Source organism: Lemur catta, chromosome 17 (genome assembly GCF_020740605.2).
Source record: "Lemur catta isolate mLemCat1 chromosome 17, mLemCat1.pri, whole genome shotgun sequence".
NCBI lineage: Eukaryota > Metazoa > Chordata > Mammalia > Primates > Lemuridae > Lemur > Lemur catta.
Window position 1 is genome coordinate 13,183,276 of NC_059144.1, and position 20,083 is coordinate 13,203,358.

Below are 20,083 nucleotides of genomic sequence, written 5' to 3' on the forward strand. Positions count from 1 at the left end.
CAGTTTATCATTTTGAGAGTCATGGTGGCTTTGGGTTTCATTTCTCACAAGAGACCCAAACTCTGCAGAAGAATCTATCACTAAAAGCTGGCTCATTGACAAGTAAAATTGAAATCCTCAGCAGGACAAGTGAAGAAATCACTTCTGTGACACCAGCGTGGGATGTTATGGAAAAAAACCAAATAGAGACCTTTGAGATGAGAATCCAGATATTCTACAGAGTGCATGGGCTGAATAGAAGAGGAGATACTAATACAACGAAAGCACAGGTGAGTGAGCTGGAAGCAAGAATGAGGGGAGAGAGATGAACAAATAGAAGGTATAAAAGAAAGTTTAAATGTGGAAAATGGATCCGAAAGATGTAAATTTCTTCAAGGAGGAGATACAAAGAAAAGGACAGGAAAGTAGACCTCGTGAAAGGACCAAAGAGACAAAAAGACAGTGTAAGATGTTTTACCGGAGCTTAAAAAAAAAAAAAAAAAAAAAAGACATGAAGTTTCAGAGTTTTGTGAGATTAAAATGTTAGGAATGAAAATGGAGGAACACCTACACTTTGAGTGAAACTGGAGGACCCTAAGAGTGAAAGGTAGTTCCTGAAATCTTCTAGAAAGAAAAGCAGACTGCCTCAGGCAGAGCAAGACACTGACGACGGTGTGGTGACCGCATAGTGTTCCAGAGTTCTAGACAGACTTGACGCCATAATGCAGAGGCTGGACAGGGAACCAAAGAATCAGACAAAGAGGGGAAACAAAATGGAATACAAGAAGTGGTAAGGAGAAAAATCTGTTTACTGTTTTGAAAAGAAACAATCGGACTGGGCGCGGTGGCTCACGCCTGTAATCCTAGCACTCTGGGAGGCCGAGGTGGGCGGTTTGTTTGAGGTCAGGAGTTCAAGACCACCCTGAGCAAGAGAGAGACTCCCATCTCTACTAAAAATAGAAAGAAATTATATGGACAGCTAAAAAATATATATATAGAAAAATTAGCCGGGCATGGTGGTGCATGCCTGTAGTCCCAGCTACTCGGGAGGCTGAGGCAGGAGGATCGCTTAAGCCCAGGAGTGTGAGGTTGCTGTGAGCTAGGCTGACGCCATGGCACTCACTCTAGCCTGGGCAACAGAGCGAAACTCTGTCTCAAAAAAAAAAAAAACAAAGTAAAAAAAAAAGTTAAAAGAAAAGAAACAATCGAAGGCAGCTCCCAGGGGTTTGTCCCGGACTCCCGGATGGATGGTGTCACATTGGCTGAGAGGAGGAAAAGGGGCAGCACTGGGGGAGAGGCAGAGCTCCTTGGAGTGGTCTGGACCTGACTGCCCATTGATGGGGGCCACTGAGGACATGGGCAGGAGAGGAAGACAATCACGTTGGTGTTTTTGGAGGATAGAGTGGAAGGTGATCCCAGGGTGTGCGTGGGTGTTGAGTGTAGGGGTTCTTGCGACAGTCCGAGCGAGAAACAGCGAGACTCAGAACCAAGGCAGAGGGAACAGAGAGGAGAGGACAGCTCCAGAGACAGGACCTAGGGAACCCTCGAGGCAGTGTTGACTGGATCCTGGGGACGGGGACAGGAAGGCGAGTACCTGTCCACAAGAGTACCCAGATTTTTGACCTGAGTAAAGGTGTGAGAAAGTATCATCCAACACATAAAAAATTAAGGAGTACTGAGAAAAAATGCCTTTCTCTTGACAAAGCTGCAAGGTCCTCAGGGACTGGGCCTAGACCCTTCTGTTGTCTTGAGTATTGATCCAGGGCTAGTCCTACATAAGGTGAGTTGAGTGAACAGATTAAAGCAATAACTGGTCGCAACAATAACAACATTGGAACTACTGACTGATTTCCTGATAATAAACTTTATTAACTTGCTACAATATTCCCACTTGCTTTTTGAGAAACATTAAAAAAGAAATTTGATTTATTGAGGGTGAGGTGGAGGATAGGAAAATGAGTAACGTAGGAAAATTGCTTTATTTCTTTTTTCATAAACAGTGTTTATAAAAATAAGGACATGTTTGCCAAGAACTGTTTGGGGGTGTGTAGAATGATCTGTATAGGGTTAGGGGCTGCTGGATCAGACGGTAAAGGAGGCTCCCTTTACAGAAAGTCCACCCTTGATGCTGGTTTGAAGACACATAGGTGAGTCTCATAGCCAGGTGTGACTAAGCCCAGTCATCTGTTAATATTAATAATATTAAAACAGCAACATTACAAATAATATTCATTGTGGATATACAAGAACACAGTTATTCAACCAATATTATTATGTTGAGTACAAGTGTATATTTACTTCCAGGATCGGTTTCTAATTTTCAAATACTGATTGAGGATTACAGAAAGAATGTTTTTAATGGACTGATGTGTTTTGTTTTTTTGCAATTCTTATCCAAAACTCTGTCTGGAGAACTACTTAATTTTCTTTTACTCTAACAACTGTCATTTCCCTCTATTAATTGTCCATTACACGTTGCTTAGAAATATTTCAAAAAGTTGTGCTTACCCAGTGTTGAGCACCAACTTTAGAAATTATTAATTCAACAAATCCAAATAAACTTCCAATCGAGAAGAACTGAAGTGATTTCACAATGTGTCTAAATATTGACTGTCGTTCTTCAACTTTTGGGTGTTTCAACAGCAAGATAAGGACATACCAACCAGAGATGAAAATCTTAGCGTTCTGACCATTACACGCCGTGGCTTGTGCAATAGCACAGATGGACTTGGAAACAACGAGCCCTGGTTAACCTGCCCTGTAAACTGCCCTGTGATGCCCTTCCTCTCTCTCCCCTCCCAGCTAGCGGGATTACAGTTTTACTATCTAGCGCCAATGAATATTCTTTCCCTTTTTGTACTCAAGGAAAACTCATTATATGATTGTCTTTTTGTTCACTCTAATTTATATTGTCTACATTAAAAATTGGATGTCACAATTCTTAGTAACATGCTACATAACCCGGAGTGAATTCTTTCATGTAGTTCCAGAGAGAGAGGGTCAACCAGATGCCGAAACACTGCTAGTGTGGCTTTCCTTATGACTGGAGGAGAAGTTTAAAAGGTATTGTATCATTTCGTGAACTTGCATTTCTGCCTTCTACACCCAAGGGATGATTTATAAAGCAGTGTTTCTCCATATTTTGTTCCAAGACCAGATATAACAGAATGACATGGGCTGCTCATTGCTTTTCTGTAGCTCTCCCTGGCTCTTTAAATAGGCTGCTGTTCCTTTGACTCTCTGATAATTGGAATTACAGGTTATAGCATTTCCAAAACTTGCCTTGCTTGTTTTAACTTAGGGTTTCCTGTGATCAGTACATATTTTTTTTCTCTAATACCTGACACATCCTGTGAAGCACACTTTCACCAGCACAAATGAGATCTAGGTAATGAATAGCCATATCTTTGCTAAGCACAGCTGACTCAAAGAGCAGGTTATGATGATTACACATTCTGTCTTCTAAAATGTAAGAATGACTCATTAATTGATTGACTTATCAATAGAGAGACACAAACAAATTTCTTATAAAAGCGTCACTGCAAGTTCACTGATGCTCATGACTGAATTTATCTCCTGAGACAAAGCAAGACTAGACAGAGGAATCATTTTCCAAAGAAAGGAAATAGGTGGGCAGAAATACCCCAACATAGGCAAGGTATCTTCTGGTCACAATAATAAAAACAGCGTTACAAAAGGCAAGTTAATAGGAATAAGCATATTAAAAACAAATTATCAAGAATAATGCAGGCATCTCCTCTAAGTCCTACTTCAAAGATGAGAGAACTTAGGATAAGAGCAAACAAAACTAGCAAGTGGCATTCTTGGGACTGGAACCAAAGCACCTTAATTTCTAGCCCTGTGTTCTTCCAAGCAGGAAAATGCAAAGTTTTTTCTCCTTGGTAGTTTGAGTGAAGTTGACACTAGTTTAAAAAATAAAAAGTCTTCGGCATTAAGATAAAGCAGTGAACCTGACTTTGAAGACAGCCTAAAGGGCAAAGGCGGGGAATGAATGACCCCAAGGCTCATAAGATTTGGCTAACAGTAAATGAAAGGGAGAATGAGATTACCCCGTGGAACCAAGCATGCATCAGGGGACTGCATAGTGCTCACAGGCAGTGGATATCCTGAATGACAACTACGTCTGTGTGATGCCACCAGACTTACAGACCATAATTGGACTATTTAACCATATACCCTGAGTCTTCATTTCTTCTCCAGCACCTGAGTATATATTCAGTCTCACAAAAGGATTTATTCCCCACTCGGAAATAAATCAGGTCTATCTCAGACTCTAAAATCTAACGGTGGGCAGATTGTTTATATAGATTTGGATTTAGATGTTCCTCACTTAATATGGAGACGGGTGGAAAATGCTCACTCTTGTCATCACACAGAGCTATAGCTGTCGTTTTAGAACCACTTGCAATACCAGTGGTGAGAGCAAATGATTTTTGAATTCATATGATGATTGAGTCAAAGAAAGTTGTATATGACGGGAAGTATGGCAAGGTGTTTATACCTCCCAAGCAATGTGTATGAATCACATAAAAGTTGAAAAGAAAAGTCACAGAAAAAATAGAGATTTAAGCATGGCAGGTAGCTTGATTTGTTTAGAGTAAGAGACACTTGTTGCCCCTCCCACCTAGACCCTTAGCTATTTGGTGAGTGCCCCTCACTCCCAGCTGGCAGTACCTGCAACCCTTGCACTTTGGTTGCCGGACTCTGCTCTATGCTACAGTCTGAAATCAATGAGCATATTAGCAGGTAAGTACCCAGCTCCCTAGCCCCCTGGTAGAGATAACTCTAAGACCAGTGTTTGCCCTGGCTTCTAGAGGTTTCAAGCAGGAACCTCCAGTTGTCCACAGTGCTAACTGGCCTGATGACATGCCCTTTACTGACAGCCTTCGTGTCTCATTTCACCCACCCGTGACCAGTGCTTCCTGAGACCACGCCCCAAACAAACAACTTGCACTCAAATCCTTGATTTTGGTCTGCTTCTAGGGGAACACACAGAAGACAATATGACTTGACCCACATTTCTCCTTAGATTGGCCCTAAGTAGGGTTAGTAGCAAGGGGTGGGGCTGCACTGTGAGGGCCAAAATCATTGCCAAGTGCTCGCTCTCTTTTGAGTTTTTTGAGTTCCAGCTGAGTGAGTGTGACCCACTTCTACATCCCTTCCAACTTGGCACACCCACTGCCAGGAGCAGAGAGCATCGGGGTAAACACGACATTTTCCTCATGCTTAGCAAGACAGGAAGTTCATTAAATCTGGTATAAATCTTTGCCTTTAAAGTGCCAGTTGGTGATTTATTTTCTCCTTCTGTTTAGATTTTTTAGAGCGTAGGTGCCAACCTCTGGAATCCAATCCAAAACCCCAAGCAAAGTCCTGTTGATAAATCAACAAAAGCCCTGTTTGCACAATGCAAGCCAAATGCAAATCCCTCATCCTTGAGAGCGAGTCTAATGATCATTTTTCAATGTTATAAAAGGTGCCATGTCAATGCATCTTACTAATTCTCACCTTGGCTTCAAAAAACCCTCCTCTGGCTGCCTTCCTTCAAAGAAAATCCACAGATAAATAAAACCTCTACAGGAACACCATGGGCGGTAAACACATCTAAGGGAAAAGGAAATTGCTTTGGGATGCAGTTAGCAGGCATGTTCCCCACTTCCCTGTCTATTGCACTTGGGCGGCCTGTTCATTAGCGTGTCCTTCTTTACCTACTAAGGAGTTTTGACATGGGTCCTACGCAGGATCTTAGAGAAACCTAAATAGTTTTGCTGAGACATTGTTAATCTCTCCTTGTTACTAGCTGAGACTCAGGCATGCGACTGAATCCATCTGACCCTGTATTTCCTCATCCTAGGACTGTTGAAGGGATTAAATGCATTCATTTGTTTGTTCCTTCACCCAAGGAATATTTATTTAGCATCTACTCTGTCCCAAACTGGACTAGGCTTGGAGATATACAGGTGAACCAAACTGTTATGGCCCATGGAAAGAAAGCCCGTGACAACAAGGCAATGAAAATGAAGAAATGGATGAAAACAACTGAGGCTGGTGATATGGGCATGAACCCAACTTTGCTGGGCCTCGAACAAATTTGGCCTTTGTGCTAAGAAATATTAGAAGCCATTAAAGGCTACAAAGCAAGGGGATGAGTGCATGAGACTAAATTAGGAATCAAGAGGAGAATGGATGGGCTAAGAGATAGGAACATAAGGTCCCAGACCAGTGTCTGGCACAGTGCAGGCTTTCAAGAAATGTACATTCTTACCACTTCCCATGGGCCCCGTTCCCCCAGAAACAAGAATTCGTCCTGCCCTCGATCACCTCCCCTAAGGCAATATTGCCTAGTAACTGTTAAGCTGTTCCCTGCCTCCATGATCCAATTATTCCCCTGGGGGCAAAGATCATTTATTCTTTGGGAAGAGGAAATTGGGAATTAAGTTTTATAGCTAAGGTAGTAGAGGTTTCTGTTTGACAAGAAACATTGTAAAATTATTACACATTTCATATCAAAGCATGTAGTAAACTACAAAGGAGGTTATGAGATGCTAGAAGTCATATTCTATGATCAAAGACAACTCAAATGGCTGGGCAAGAGTTAAAGAGATATGAATATAATATAATATAATATAATATAATATAAGCATGTGTCCTTTAAAACTTCTTGACAAGTTGGTTAAATCCATCTTTGGTAAATAGAATAAGTATTTGAAATAACAAGGGCAGTTAATTAGCTATAGGTCCTATTCATGAAAATTTGCAATTTCCTAAGACATAAGGGTAGTTTATTATAAGACTTTAACTTGGAAAATGTTAGAATATATAGATTTGTAAAGATAAAGGCATCTAAACAATTGACTGTGGCTGAACAAAGAAATTTCTATTGTGCTCTTTAAAGTATACAAGGATGGACAGGGACAAACACAGAACTATGACAACATCAAAGCATTCAAGGAAACCAAAAGACTAGGTATTAGTGATGCTTTCAAAAAACGAAAATCTAGGGACCACCAGATGGCTTTATAGTTAGATCAAGAAAACAAGGACGAGACTTATTGATGGGTTTAATAATCTATAAAGAAGAATCATCTTAAAACTGGAAATTTAAAAGACAGAATCAAACATCCAGGATTAGTAAAGTACTAAGAAATTGTCCAACTTTAAAATGGGAACTGAAAGATCTAGCAGGTGAAATCACAGAGCTATTCTTGGTTAATTTAAAACAAAAACCAAAGACCAATCATGAGAAGTGTCAGAAGGCTAGAAAGAAGCAAATGTTGCCATATTCTTCAAAGAATTATAAGGCTATATTTTGGAAATGATAAACAACAGAATTTGAAGATGATCCCTAATAAAATTTCAAACATATGATTTCCATGCTCTTAGTAAAGAGTTAAATATCAGGTGTAAAAAGAAGTTCACAACAAATTTCAATTCCAAACAAACAATTGAAAATTCAACTGTTCACTACAAATCCTTCCACATAGCTGTGGATTCTGGTTTGCACTACGTTCCAAAGAGGAAGATCGGGACCACACCACAGAGCCATTAGGTTTATTTCTGGGAAACAACCACCAGGCAAAAAGAGGATTGTGCCAGATATCTTTACATCAGAAAAGTTCACTGCCAAGGCGAAATGGAGATGAATTCCTCACTGTGTTTGATCATGTTTGATAATCCATCTGCTTTGTATTCTGGTCTGTATATAAAGTCTTTCCTGCAAATTTTATTTATTTACTTGTTTATTTATTTATTTTTGAGACAGGGTCTCACTCTATTGGCCAGGTTGGAATGCAGTGGCAAGATCATAGCTCACTGTAACCTCGAACTCCTGGGCTTAAGCAGTCCTCCTGCCTCAGCCTCCTAAGTAGGAGTACAGGTGTATGACACCATGACCAGCCAATTTTTTAAAAAAAATTTGTAGAAACAAGGTCTTGCTATATTGCCCAGGCTGGTCTCTAACTCCCGACCTCAAGTGATCTTCCTGTCTCCCTCAGCCTCCCAAAATGCTGGGACTACAGATGTGAGCCACCACATCCAGCCGTTTCCTGCAAATTTGATAAGGCACAATAAAAAGTTGATAGCCCGTGGATTTCTAGTCAAATGCTATTTCTTACCATTTCTTCTGTTAACACTTAGTGCTATTCTTTCCAACTTATGAACAATAAGTTACTATCATTTTCTGGATAAAGGCAAGGCTTTAGTGACTTGTAGAAAATCAATTGTGTTTGGAATTAGCTAAGTGATAATGGAACTATAGTTCTAGACTGATAATGCCGAGGGAATTAAGTTAAAGTTCCGTGATGAACATTGAGAAAAGCTCCCATACTTTTGGAAGAGTTTGAGCTTGGCCAGGAAACTGGCAAGTTTTGCTTTGGTGTGGACAGCGGTACCTGCATTCTCACCCAGAGAGTTCCATTCCAACATGGCCCCGGAGAAGCTCTGTACGCAGAGACCTTACATCATCTGTGCTATATGTACACTTGGTCAGGCTGTGTAAACTTTGACATGTGGGTGTCAATCTTTCTCATATTTGCAGATGGCTTTATCAGAGCGTGATTAGTTTCCAGAACAAATTTGAGCAAAAGAAAACATTACCTACAGTATGTAAGCCAACAGACCAGCTAGTTTTCAGATTTGTCTATTTACATGGGCACTAGATGTTTTGCTAAGGCTCTCTAACACTGATGGTAATTGAACAGTGCCAGTGTGTTAGTGGAAGCTGATGAGTTGTAAAGGTTTTATAAACAACCAGGGTGGATTTGGCCACAGCCTTTCTAGTAATGTTTGTTAATCTCCCTGAGCAAGTGTGCACCTAACACAATGTAAATACTCCAGAATTTGGAGGTGTCAATAGTGTAACTTTTACTGTTTGTAAAATCATTCTTTGATATCATCAGTAAGTTTACTGAATGTCCCATGGCCAAATATAATAAAACCTTAAGTAAGCGCTTACAGAGAAATAAGGGAAAACATGTGTTTTATTTTTACTCTGCTGCATGTTTGTTAAAGGATCACCGTCAACTGATAAATACAGTCATGGCTGAGCCCGTGTGTAGATTTCTGTCTGGAGTCCAGTTCAGGCTAGTTTCACTCTATGCTGATAAGGAAAAGCATCTGTTTAAAATTATTAGATAGTTTGATTTACCTATTTCCCTGAGAAGGACTTGATTTACAACTTCCAGAAAAAAATCTTTATTGATCCTAAATTATCCGCAAATTCAGTTTCTATAAGATTTATTTCAAGTGGAATTGAGGGTGTGGGTGTAGCCGGGAACAGCTGTATTCAGGTACAGAAATTCCTGTGCACACACCTGTTTGTGGGTGTGGCTATGCTTTCAAATGATATCAAAAGGTATCTAATGAGCCTCGCGTTGTTTCTGACTCCCTTGTTAACCACTAGAGGGCCTATTCATTTCCAACGGTTTTCTGGGCAAGGGGGGAGATCCCTTTGAATATCAGAGAAAAATATTTGGAAGTTTTCTTTCTTCTTCTTTTTTTTTTTCTTTTGATGAAGAATCTGATGGCCCACCCACCTGCGTGTTGCTGATATCTGTGAAGACTTTGGGAATATGCAGCGCCCCCGGTGCATCTGACAAGACTACAGCCCTCGAGGTTAACAAGCAGCTGGCCCTCTGGCTGCAGTATTGATGGCAAAGGAAATGAAACGGCGGTGACATTTTAAAGAGGAATTTGTGAACCACAGATATGAGCATGGCTGGCGCAGCATAGTGGCACATAAAATCAATACAAATAACCCAAACCTTAATACCTTGATCCGGAGAAGAGGCTAGCTTTATCAGACATGGGAGGGGAGCGGCCGGCAGGCCACCTGCACTGGGCATGCTATTGACCTACTCAGGAGAGGCGTTAAGCCAACCACAATTAGGAGGATTTTTTTCTTTTCTTTCTTTTCTTTTTTTTTTTTTTTTTGAGGCATGCCTTTTGCTAGAGGGAATTTTCTGGGGAAATGTGTGCCATAATAAAAAGAACCTTTGAAAACCATCTTTGCAGCAACATTGATCGTGCCATGTTGTCATGGCAAAAACTAACACACTACATTTTTTTCTCCAGATTTTACAAATTGTCTCTGTTTTTGAATCTGTTGAAATAATCTGATGATGTACCCTGCCCTCCCCTCGTATGTTTCTAAAGATTGGCAATGATCCTTCCATTCTGTGAGTTCACAGTTACTGCTCTTATTGTTCTCTGTGAGAAGCAAAAGTCATTTTCTCTTCTTTGTGGTGTGAAATTCTTATGCATGTAGCTAAGTTCGTGCAGCTAGCCCCCAAAAATCAATGAGAGCTGAGACCCAGCATTACAAAAAGGTGGAACTCTATTGATTGCAATACTAAATTTTCCCTCCTTGCATAATTGCATTTAAAAGAATGGGCTGGAAGAAAAAAACCTGTAGTCAATTTAATATGGAGAAGTATTTTTGAAGATTATTCTTTGTGTCTTGTTTTACTTCCTCTTGATAATGCCATGGCAAAGAGCGACTTCGTTTTCCCAAAATGTGGAAACTCTTAAGCACAGATCACATTGTTTTGGATTTTATAAGGTATCTGGGGTAAGCTCATGGCATATAGGGGGAAAAGCACAATTTTTTCGAAGCATACCTTTTTAGCCATTTTTCTTGCATGCACCCCTCATCAGGTTTTATTTGGAAGGAGCTAGAAGGCCCAGTAAACACGAGACACACCAGTGTGCAGATTACCTGATGTTGGAGTAGAAAACTCGGTATCTGAAATCATTCTATCTCATGTTTCTAGACAGTTGCATGAGTAATCAAGCAGCCTCATTGATAATAAGCGCACACTTGGCTGGAGAGAAATAGAGCAATCTTTAACTAGCAGGGGACTAAATCTCTCACAACTTAGAAAAAGTAAAAATTATTAGAATTTGTTTTCTCAATCACATCATTCAATGCTTGAATGGAAAGCAAATAACTGACTTTCTTAGGCATGTGTGAGTAGCAGGGCAAGATGGTGGGTTCCTTTTCCATGATCCATGATTTACTTTTTAAAAGAGTAACATTTGCCTTTTAATTATGTAGGATGCAGATGTCTGGGCACGAGAAGTGTTTGTGGTGTGGCACTTTGTCTCAGTGAACTGTAAGGAGATGGAAAACCCAATGGTGCCTCCCGGTCTGCACCCACGAGTATGGCCTGGTCTTAGGGCAAATGCATCCCAGCCCTGCCCTGAACTTGAGTTGCTCCCTGCCCTTGCCCCTCATCTGCCCGGGGCCAGCCAGGTGCAAAAGTTCTAGCACCAAAAATTCTCAAGAGACAAAGCCCCTTGCTTCTGGAAGCTTCTCAGTCCTGTGAAAACATACATATAAACCCCAGGCTCTGAGAAGGCGAAAGCCGCAACAGTGTGGAGTTGCGTTTGTTAATGTGTGTACAGAGTAACTCTGTTTGTTTGTAGGTCCTTAGTAGAAGGGTATCTAGTGTTGACTTTTTGAGGCTAATATTGTTTGAATTTTCTATCCTGACTCCAAGCCACCTTACAGAGGGCTCTTTTTTCTGTGCTGTTTGTACATTCATTACCTTTTAAAATGTCTTGAAGTAGTAAACAGTTAAACAGTTCTCCCCTCCGTCCACCCATTGTCAAGAATAATGGGGGCCAGACTGCCAAGGGCAGTCAGATGCTGTCGCCTGCAGCTGGCCCTGGTAATAAACGTTGTGCAGACCAACAACTTCTCAGTTAGAGACCAGTCGGATACTCAGAGAAAAACGCATGGCTCGAGACATGCTTATACGAGTGGATTTCTAGTAATAAAGTGGACACAAGGCTCTGGTTTTTTGGTTGATAAATTATTGTAAAGGAAGTAAGAAATAAGCATAAGAAATAGGACCTGTGTGTGTATGTGTGTGTGGTTGTGTGTGTGTGTTTTCTTTAACTTGAACAGAACTCAGAAAGGCCACCCTGTGTTTTTCTTTAGTTCGAAAGAGGGAGTTACCATTTTCTTGTTAAGGGAAAAAAAAAAAATCAGTTCATCTCAGTCACTGTATTCCCAGTCTTTGTGCATGAAGAAATGAATCTACATCTCTATTCCTTTTGCTTACGATGGGGGGAAGGGGAGGGGTAGGAAAAGACAGGGAAACAGGGGGTGTATCCATCTGGCTCCTTGACATTCTTCCAGGGAGAATTCTTTGTTCTGGAAGGCCAGCGAGTTAGAGAAGGCTTGTAATGACTACATTGTCACGTTAAATTAAAAGCAATGCCCTCCTGGTGGCCTGTCAGCTTAAGGAGCATCCCTCTCATTCAGGGCTCTGGCTGCTGCTCCCATGAGGCCTTTATTGTGTGGGTTAAAAGGCCAAGCAAGTCCGGGCCTACTCCTGTCAGGAGCCATTCTAGAACAAGATCCTGGTGTTTTTCTGCCTCAGGGTTGTGTGTGAGTGTGCATGTGTAGCACCCAACAGCAGTCCCCGGGAGGCAGGTGGGAACCCATGTCATCACTAGAGACCCTTTTCTTCATGAAAATCACCTTGCTTATGGGCTAACGTGTGTGTTCAGGAGAACGGTTCGTTACAACTAGAGACTGCAAGAAGTGGTCACCCTTGTCAGGCCCCAGCAACTGTCAAGGAGCTAATGTGAGCGAACCAAATGATAAATTGCCAAGTTCAGGAAAAAAGCATCAAGATTTGGTGCTTAGGAAATAGGACAGGCTCTCAAATGTGTCACCTGTGGTTGGAAGGAGTTAAAAGGAAAACGCTTGGTCAAAGGAACACCAAGGTGAAAAATACCCACCCCTTTTGTTCCCAGGAGTTTTATTGAGTCTCGTTAAGGAGTCTCTAACATAGTGGAGTCTCCCTCTGACGGGAATAAAATGCTGGCGTTTATTGCAGTTTATAAATAGAGAGACAAGTCTCTAAAACCAGTTTAAGGTCACAGAAGGGGCCACTTTCAACCTATTCCCCATAAATGGTACTGGGAATATTATTCCTAATAAGTCATTCTTGCAGGTTGGGTTCTCTGAGAAGCAGGCGTTGAGTTGGAGTTAGGAATGCAGAGATTACTGGGGGATAATGATGTCAAAGGAAAAGGGAAGGGGGTTAGCTGGAGGGAGTATCGGACCACGGTGAAGACCTGGCAGAATCTGTGTCCACCCCATGGAGAGCTTGGAGCAAATGTCACTAGGCAGAAGATGCTAGACCCTTGTACCATGGCACTGCTCCACACTGGCCAGGGGCCGCCCTGCAAGAGCTCACAGAATGCGGTATGTCTGGAGGCTGTCGCTCACCCCAATCTTCACAGCTGGAGAGAGAGCCCTCCCTTGAAGGGGGATCTGCGTGGAGCAGCTTGGTGTCTGTCATACCAACAAACACTCCCACATCGGCACCTCTCCTGCCATATTCAGGATGTTAATAGCAGAGACTCACAGAGCTCAACACACTCTGGGAAAGCATTCTGCTAACAAGTTGATCAGGACTTGTTTTCACTGTCCCGTGTATAAAGATGTGCATCATAAAATATTTATTAATAACTGGATCAGTTGGATCTGATTAACTCTTAAAAATGGTCCTGATTCTTTTTTTATCACATGAGAATTTTATAATCTGTTGCATAATTGTATAATACAGAGTTTCCCTTTTTGCATTGGCTGCCGGGAGTCTAAGAACTACAGAGAATTTTAACCCAGGTTTTTGATAAAGAGTATCCATGCCTTCCTTTTTTTCTGCATGCTTCTCAAACTTTTGTTGAATCTCTTTATTCCTTATATGTTATGTTTAGCCTCCATAAATGCATTTTTGGAACTATGGAGATATGAAATATGGATATTTATATAGATTTCTATGGTTCCAGTGAATCATGCAGGGAGTTGTTTTTACTTGAATACCTATTCTGGTTCAGTCCATTCTGCCTTTTGTTTTGCTTTTCCTGGTCCCCTCCCTTACACAGTCATTGTCAGGCCAGTGTCCGCCTCTGCCTCCACTTCCTCAGCATCTCTTTACACCAACCCATTCTATGAGGTTTAGTTCAACTTTGGGGTCTCTCAAAACACATTGAAAAAGAGCCACTTCTCAACATCTTCTGTCTGTGCCACACCCAGGCCGGTCCTCTGGTGAGTCGTGAAACTGCTCTGAACCTTAATTTCTCATCTGTGACACAGCGCTGAGAGCACTTTCCTGTAGGTGTGGCTCTGAGAATGACACAGGCACATTTGCAGGGCACTTTGTACTCCGGTGACCCTTCCTGCCTCACATCCCATTCTTGGGACCTCTGCATGATTATGGGCCACATTACCAAAGTGTCCTGGGTGTTCCTGGAGATGAGGCACGCAGGTGTGCATTGTTTCCTATCTGTGAGCTCCTTGGAAGATGAGCAGTGCTTTTTCTTCTTTTCTCGTGTCTCCCTTAGTCCTGACAGTGCTAGGAAGGGCTTAGTAAGTTATTGATCGTGATGACGGCTAAAGCCACAGACGCTGCCCTTTCATCAAAATCTTTGAGTGAGCAGAGGGAGGCTCACTGTTCTCAGCCCCCATGAGTCCACTCCATGTTGCTGTTTTAAAGGGAACAAAATGCAGTTATTAATGTTAGTTCTTCTCCTTTAAAAATTTTTTTTTAATTTGTTTAATCTTTAGGCCCATACCTTGGCACTTTTGCTGTTTTTCTGGGTAGTGCAACCCGAAGCAAAACACACAGAGCTGCTTGCTGAGTCTGTAGCCCAAGACAAGCAGGGCTGCTCTGACCTGCGCTGCCAGCCTGCAGCCCCTTTCTAAGGCAGGGGTGAAGCAGAGGTGAGGGCTGGGGGTACACAGAGAGGTTGAGGGACCTGCAGGTGGAGGGGAAGGAGCCCAGGACCTAAATGACATGGGCTCCTCAACAAATCAACTGCGGTATCACAGACACAGGCGGTACTATACCCGGTAGCAAGCATGGTGAGTATAGTTTATCTCTCATATCATTATGTCATTATTTCAAATAGCAGTTGTGATTTTAAGGGTGCCAGGGATTAAAACAAAACAAAAAACAAAGCAAGCTTTGGCAAAAGTGTTGTACCATATTCTACACTAACTTTTTAACAAATAACACATGCTATCTTACTTTTCTTAAAAGCAAAGATAAAATCAGTATAGCCCTTGCTGTTTGAGAACCTTGCTTCTCCATGCAACTCAAAGTTTGCTGTGGATATCACATCATAGTGTCCCAGGAAGCTGGGTGGCTGGGAAGCATCCCTGTCCTGCTATAATGACAGAGACCATGGGGGAGCACAGGACGGTATACTGGCACCCTACCCACCAGAGAAACATTCAGCCATCTCTGTGACTAGTCTGGCAGAGCCATAAATACCTAACAGGAGGACTTGCTTCTGCAGAGGAAATGCTCACCCCATATATTCAGCAGATAGCTGTGCATACCTCAAGGTGCTTTGCTGGAACATTTAATGACACTCTGTGGATGGCATTAAACAGAAATCCCCAACTCTCTGACCCTCACTTATGCCCTCTGCCCTCCCTGAATCCTCCTGGCCTGGTCAGATTATTCCATTGACAGTTTATGTGTCTGTTCCAAAGATAGACCCTCTTGGAGAATTCCAAATGGCGGCTGTACCCCAGGGAGTATACACGCAGACCCATTGGGGTGTGGGAAGAAAATATTAAATTCTATATTCATAAGTACTTTTATCTCATTATTTTAAAAATAGAATTTGTTAAGCCAGGAGTGACGAGTCATGCCTGTAATCTCAGGCACTTGAGTGACTGAGGCGGGAAGACTGCTTAAGGCCAGGAGTTTGAGGCTACAGTGAGCTATGATCATGCCACTGCACTCAAGCCTGGGCAACCAAGTGAGACCCCATCTCTAAAACAATAAATAAATACATAAATAAATAAAATATGTATATATTTTGTAATATTCATGATATAATGATATATTTGTATGTATGAAATAAATTCATTTACATGTGTTAGGGTGCATGCTCGTCTTGTAACTGATGGGCACCTGAGCAAAAACCACTAGAGAGAACCACTATGCAGAAGACCTCCTCCAGATACGGATGTCCATTACTCACCCTTGCACAAACCCAGGCGTACTCAAATTTGAACTTTGAAAGAGGCAAATAGTGCCAGTGCTTTGCAAAGTACAAGGCTAGTCTTAAATTCAGCTTGACATAACCAGCTGACTCTCCATTGGCTTTGTGTACGTTTGAGTTTCTCCCCACCTCTGCTTTACCTGCACAAGTAACACCAGTTTGAATGAGGAAGGGATATGCCTTTGATATCAAGGAACATGTCTCACTTTTAATTGAGTATCTCATTCTGGAATGTACACCATATGCTGCTGCTGCTGCCCATCAGCTAAAATGCTCAGATCACAGCAAAGTCTAACGTCAGCTTGTGTCTTCCAGCCTCCTGAACACAGGTCAACTCACATTACAGTTGGTTCTCCACATCCATAGGTATCTGCATCCATGGATTCAACCAACTTCAGATCAAAAATATTTTTAAAAAGTGGATGGTTGTGTCTATACTGAACATGTACAGACATTTTTCCTTGTCATTATTGCATAAACAATATAGTATAACAACTATTTACATAGTATTTACACTGTATTAGGTAGACTAATACTTAGGTATTATAAGTAATCTAGAGCCGATTTACTGTATACAGGAGGATGTGCATAGGTTATATGCAAATAAATTGTCATATGGTGTACATTTCAGAATGAGATATTCAATTAAAAGTGAGACACGTTCCGTGATATTGAAGCCAATATCCCTTCCTCATCCAAACTGGTGATGTTTGTGCAGGTAAAGCAGAGGTGGGGAGAAACTCAAATGTTATTTGGTTGAACATCTGTGGATTTTGGTATCCAAGAGAGGTCCTAGAACCAATCCCCCAAGGATCCCAAGGGATGACTGTAAATCTTTATCCCATACCCCAGGGAAATCCAGGGCCCTCCTGATATTTTCATACATTCCTGAAGGGCTTATGTTCTCAAGGGAAACTGTCTCCAGGCTCCAGCTCCAACTCCTCCTATTTGTTTTCAAATTTCACCCCGATATGGTGTCATGTCTCCTTCATCAATGCCCATTTTTGTAACCAGCTAACCTAAAGCATTTGATAATGAATTAGACTTCAGTGAATACTTCAGCTTCATGAAGAGGGGTCATACTGTGCCCAGCACCATGCACTTTAAAATGCTCTATTAGCCAACCCTGGTCTAGTATCACTGATTCCCATAGCAGTGCCTCCTGTGGTAGCCAGCTTTCTGATATTTTATTAGTGCATTTCTTTTTCTCTTGCATATCCCCCTGGAAATCTGTCTTCTTGTTCTCTTGTACAAAGAAATCCAATATGACAGGCACAGTTGCTCACACCTGTAATACCAGAACTTCAAGAGGCCAAAACAGGAGGATTCCTTGAGGCCAGGAGTTCAAGACTAACCTGGGCAACATAGCAAGATTTCAACTCTACCAAAAAAAAAATTAGCCCAGCATTGTGGCACATGCCTGTATTCCCAGCTACTCTGGACGCTGAAGCAGTAGGATGGCTTCACCACAGGAATTTGAAGCCACAGTGAGCAGTTGTGATCATGTCTCTGCACTCCAACCTGGGGGACAGGTGAGATACTGTCTCTAAAAATAAATAAATAAAATATACTTGCATATACAGACAGCAGAATTTCCATTTTCATCAATGAATTTAATAGAAGGTGGCCATGCAATAAATGATAATTTTTCCTATTGTGTGGGTAGAGGATGAAGACAATCACAGCACTGGAATTGAAAGCTCTTCTTGCCCTGAAATATGTCCTATCCTACACCACTCCCAAGCTGAGTTAGCAACATGCAAATTCAGCAGTGGAAGGGTGCCAATGTTTTTAAAAATAATTTGATTTCAGACGAAGCATAGAATTATTTTTTCTAGATCTATGAAATATTATGTTGGTATTTTGACGGGGATTGCATTGAATCTGTAAATCACTTCCTGTAGTATGGACATTGTAAAAACTTTGATTCTACTGATCCCTGAATGTGACATGTTTTTCCATCTTTTTTTTTTTTTTTGTCATCTGCATTTTCATTCCTCAGTGTTTTATGGTTCTCTTTGTAGAGATCTTTCACCTTCTTAGTTAAGTATATTCCTAGGTATTTTATTTCATTTATAGCTAGTGTGAGTGGTATTGAGTCTCTGATTTGACTCTCAGCTTGACTGTTATTGGTGTATAGAAATGCTACTGATTTGTGTACATTGATTTTGTAACCTGAGACTTTGCTGAATTTATTTATCAATTCCAGGAGTCTCTTGGTGGAGAGAAAGGAATGCTTATAAACTATTGGTGGGACTGCAAAGTAGTACAACCTCTGTGGAAAACAGTATGGAGATTCCTCAAAGATCTAAAAGTAGACCTACCATTCAATCTAGTAATCTCACTACTAGGTATCTACCCAAAGGAAAAGAAGTCATTTTATCAAAAAGACATTTGTACTTGAATGTTTATTGTAGCACAATTCACAATTGCAAAGATGTGGAATCAACCCAAATGCCCATCAATTCATGAGTGAACTAACAAAATATGGTATGCGTATACTATGGAATACTACTCAGTCATAAAAAGGATGAATTAATGCCTTTTACAACAATTTCGATGGAACTGGAGACCATTATCCTAAGTGAAGTATCTAAAGAATGGAAAAACAAATACCATATGTATTTGGTATTAAATTAGAATTAACTGATGACCAGGCACGTGCACAGAGGGAAATAAAAGTCAGTGGCAATCAAGAAAAGGAGGGGAGAGGAGAGGATGGGTGAAAACCTACCTAATGGGTACAACGAACACTGTCTGGTTGATGGGCACACTTATAACCCTGACCCAAGCATTACCAAAGCAATACGTGTAAACAAAAATATTTGTATTCCCTTAATATTTTGAAATTAAAAAAATTGATAATAATTTGATATTGGATAGGGTTTAAGGGTACCATGGATGCTTTCCTGTGGGTTTGGAGTTAGACACCTTGGTCCTATTGCACAAGTGACTCTGGATTTACAAACACCCACTCCTGCCCTCCCAGGGCCAATGGAAGCCAATGGAGCCCAGGACCACAGAGTGCATGTGAGCAAGTAGGGGATGAAGTCCAGTGGCTTGTCTCTGCTGGGGTCTGTCCCGTTCTCCCCCTCTGCTCTCTCATACACAGGACTTCTTCATGTGCCTCTTTCTCTTTATCTCTGAAGCTGGTCCAGCCTTCCATGCCCTCCTCAACTTTTCCATCCACCTCTAATACACAGCTTAGGGCAATTCCTTCTATAAATCCATGATACTGATGGCTGTCTCTGGCCCCCATTAGACACTATCTATAGAAGTCAAGTGAGAATTCACAGCAAGAGATGTATATCTATACTTTGAAATAGCAGTGGAGCATTATCCTCTAAGATGATTACAATGGCTTTCTTCTAATTGGTAGATTTATGGGGGATTTTTATTTATTCTAATTTTGTCTATTTGTGTTTTCTACATTTTCTAAAAGAAAAGTTTTGTGCTCGTTTCAGCAGCACATATACTAAAACTGGAACGATACAGAGAAGATTAGCATGGCTGCTGCGCGAGGATGACACGCAAATTCGTGAAGCGTTCCAATTTTTACGCTTGAAGCTCTGACTCGGGGGGATGGCGGGGCATGGGCAATATACATAACCTGAACTTTTGTACCCCCATAATAAGCTCAAATAAAAAAAAAGAAAAAGAAAAAGAAAAGGATATTAAGAAAAGAAAAATAAATAAATAAATAAAAATAAAAGTTTTTTTGCAAGAACATTTCTTTTCTTGACCAAAAAGGAAATGAAACAGTAAAGTAAGAGCACATGGAGAGGTTACAGGGCAGGCTTTCCGAGGTCAGAGAGGCCTGCTGACTTGTTTTTCAACCTGCATATGATTTTAAAAATTGAATTAGTTGTCAGCATTTAGAAATAAAAATATTTTGCACCTGTATCTCACATCTCCTGTGAGATCTTGCAGCACAGCCCACAGTAATTCAACTCCCAGTGCCAGTCCTCGGTCCACCTCCCTGGGTCTGGGCATGCTCTGTCCACCGGACATGGCTTCTACCACTCCCTGCTGTGCCGTCTACATCATCACG

At 41.3% G+C, this 20,083-nt stretch overlaps 1 non-coding gene across 1 annotated transcript; it reads left to right on the top strand.

Annotated features, from left to right (window-relative positions):
• The first annotated feature begins 19,483 nt into the window (after nt 1–19,483).
• On the top strand, nt 19,484–19,590 carry LOC123622993. Its single transcript, XR_006729722.1, has one exon. It is a non-coding gene; the product is annotated as a U6 spliceosomal RNA (small nuclear RNA).
• The last annotated feature ends 493 nt before the right edge of the window (nt 19,591–20,083 follow it).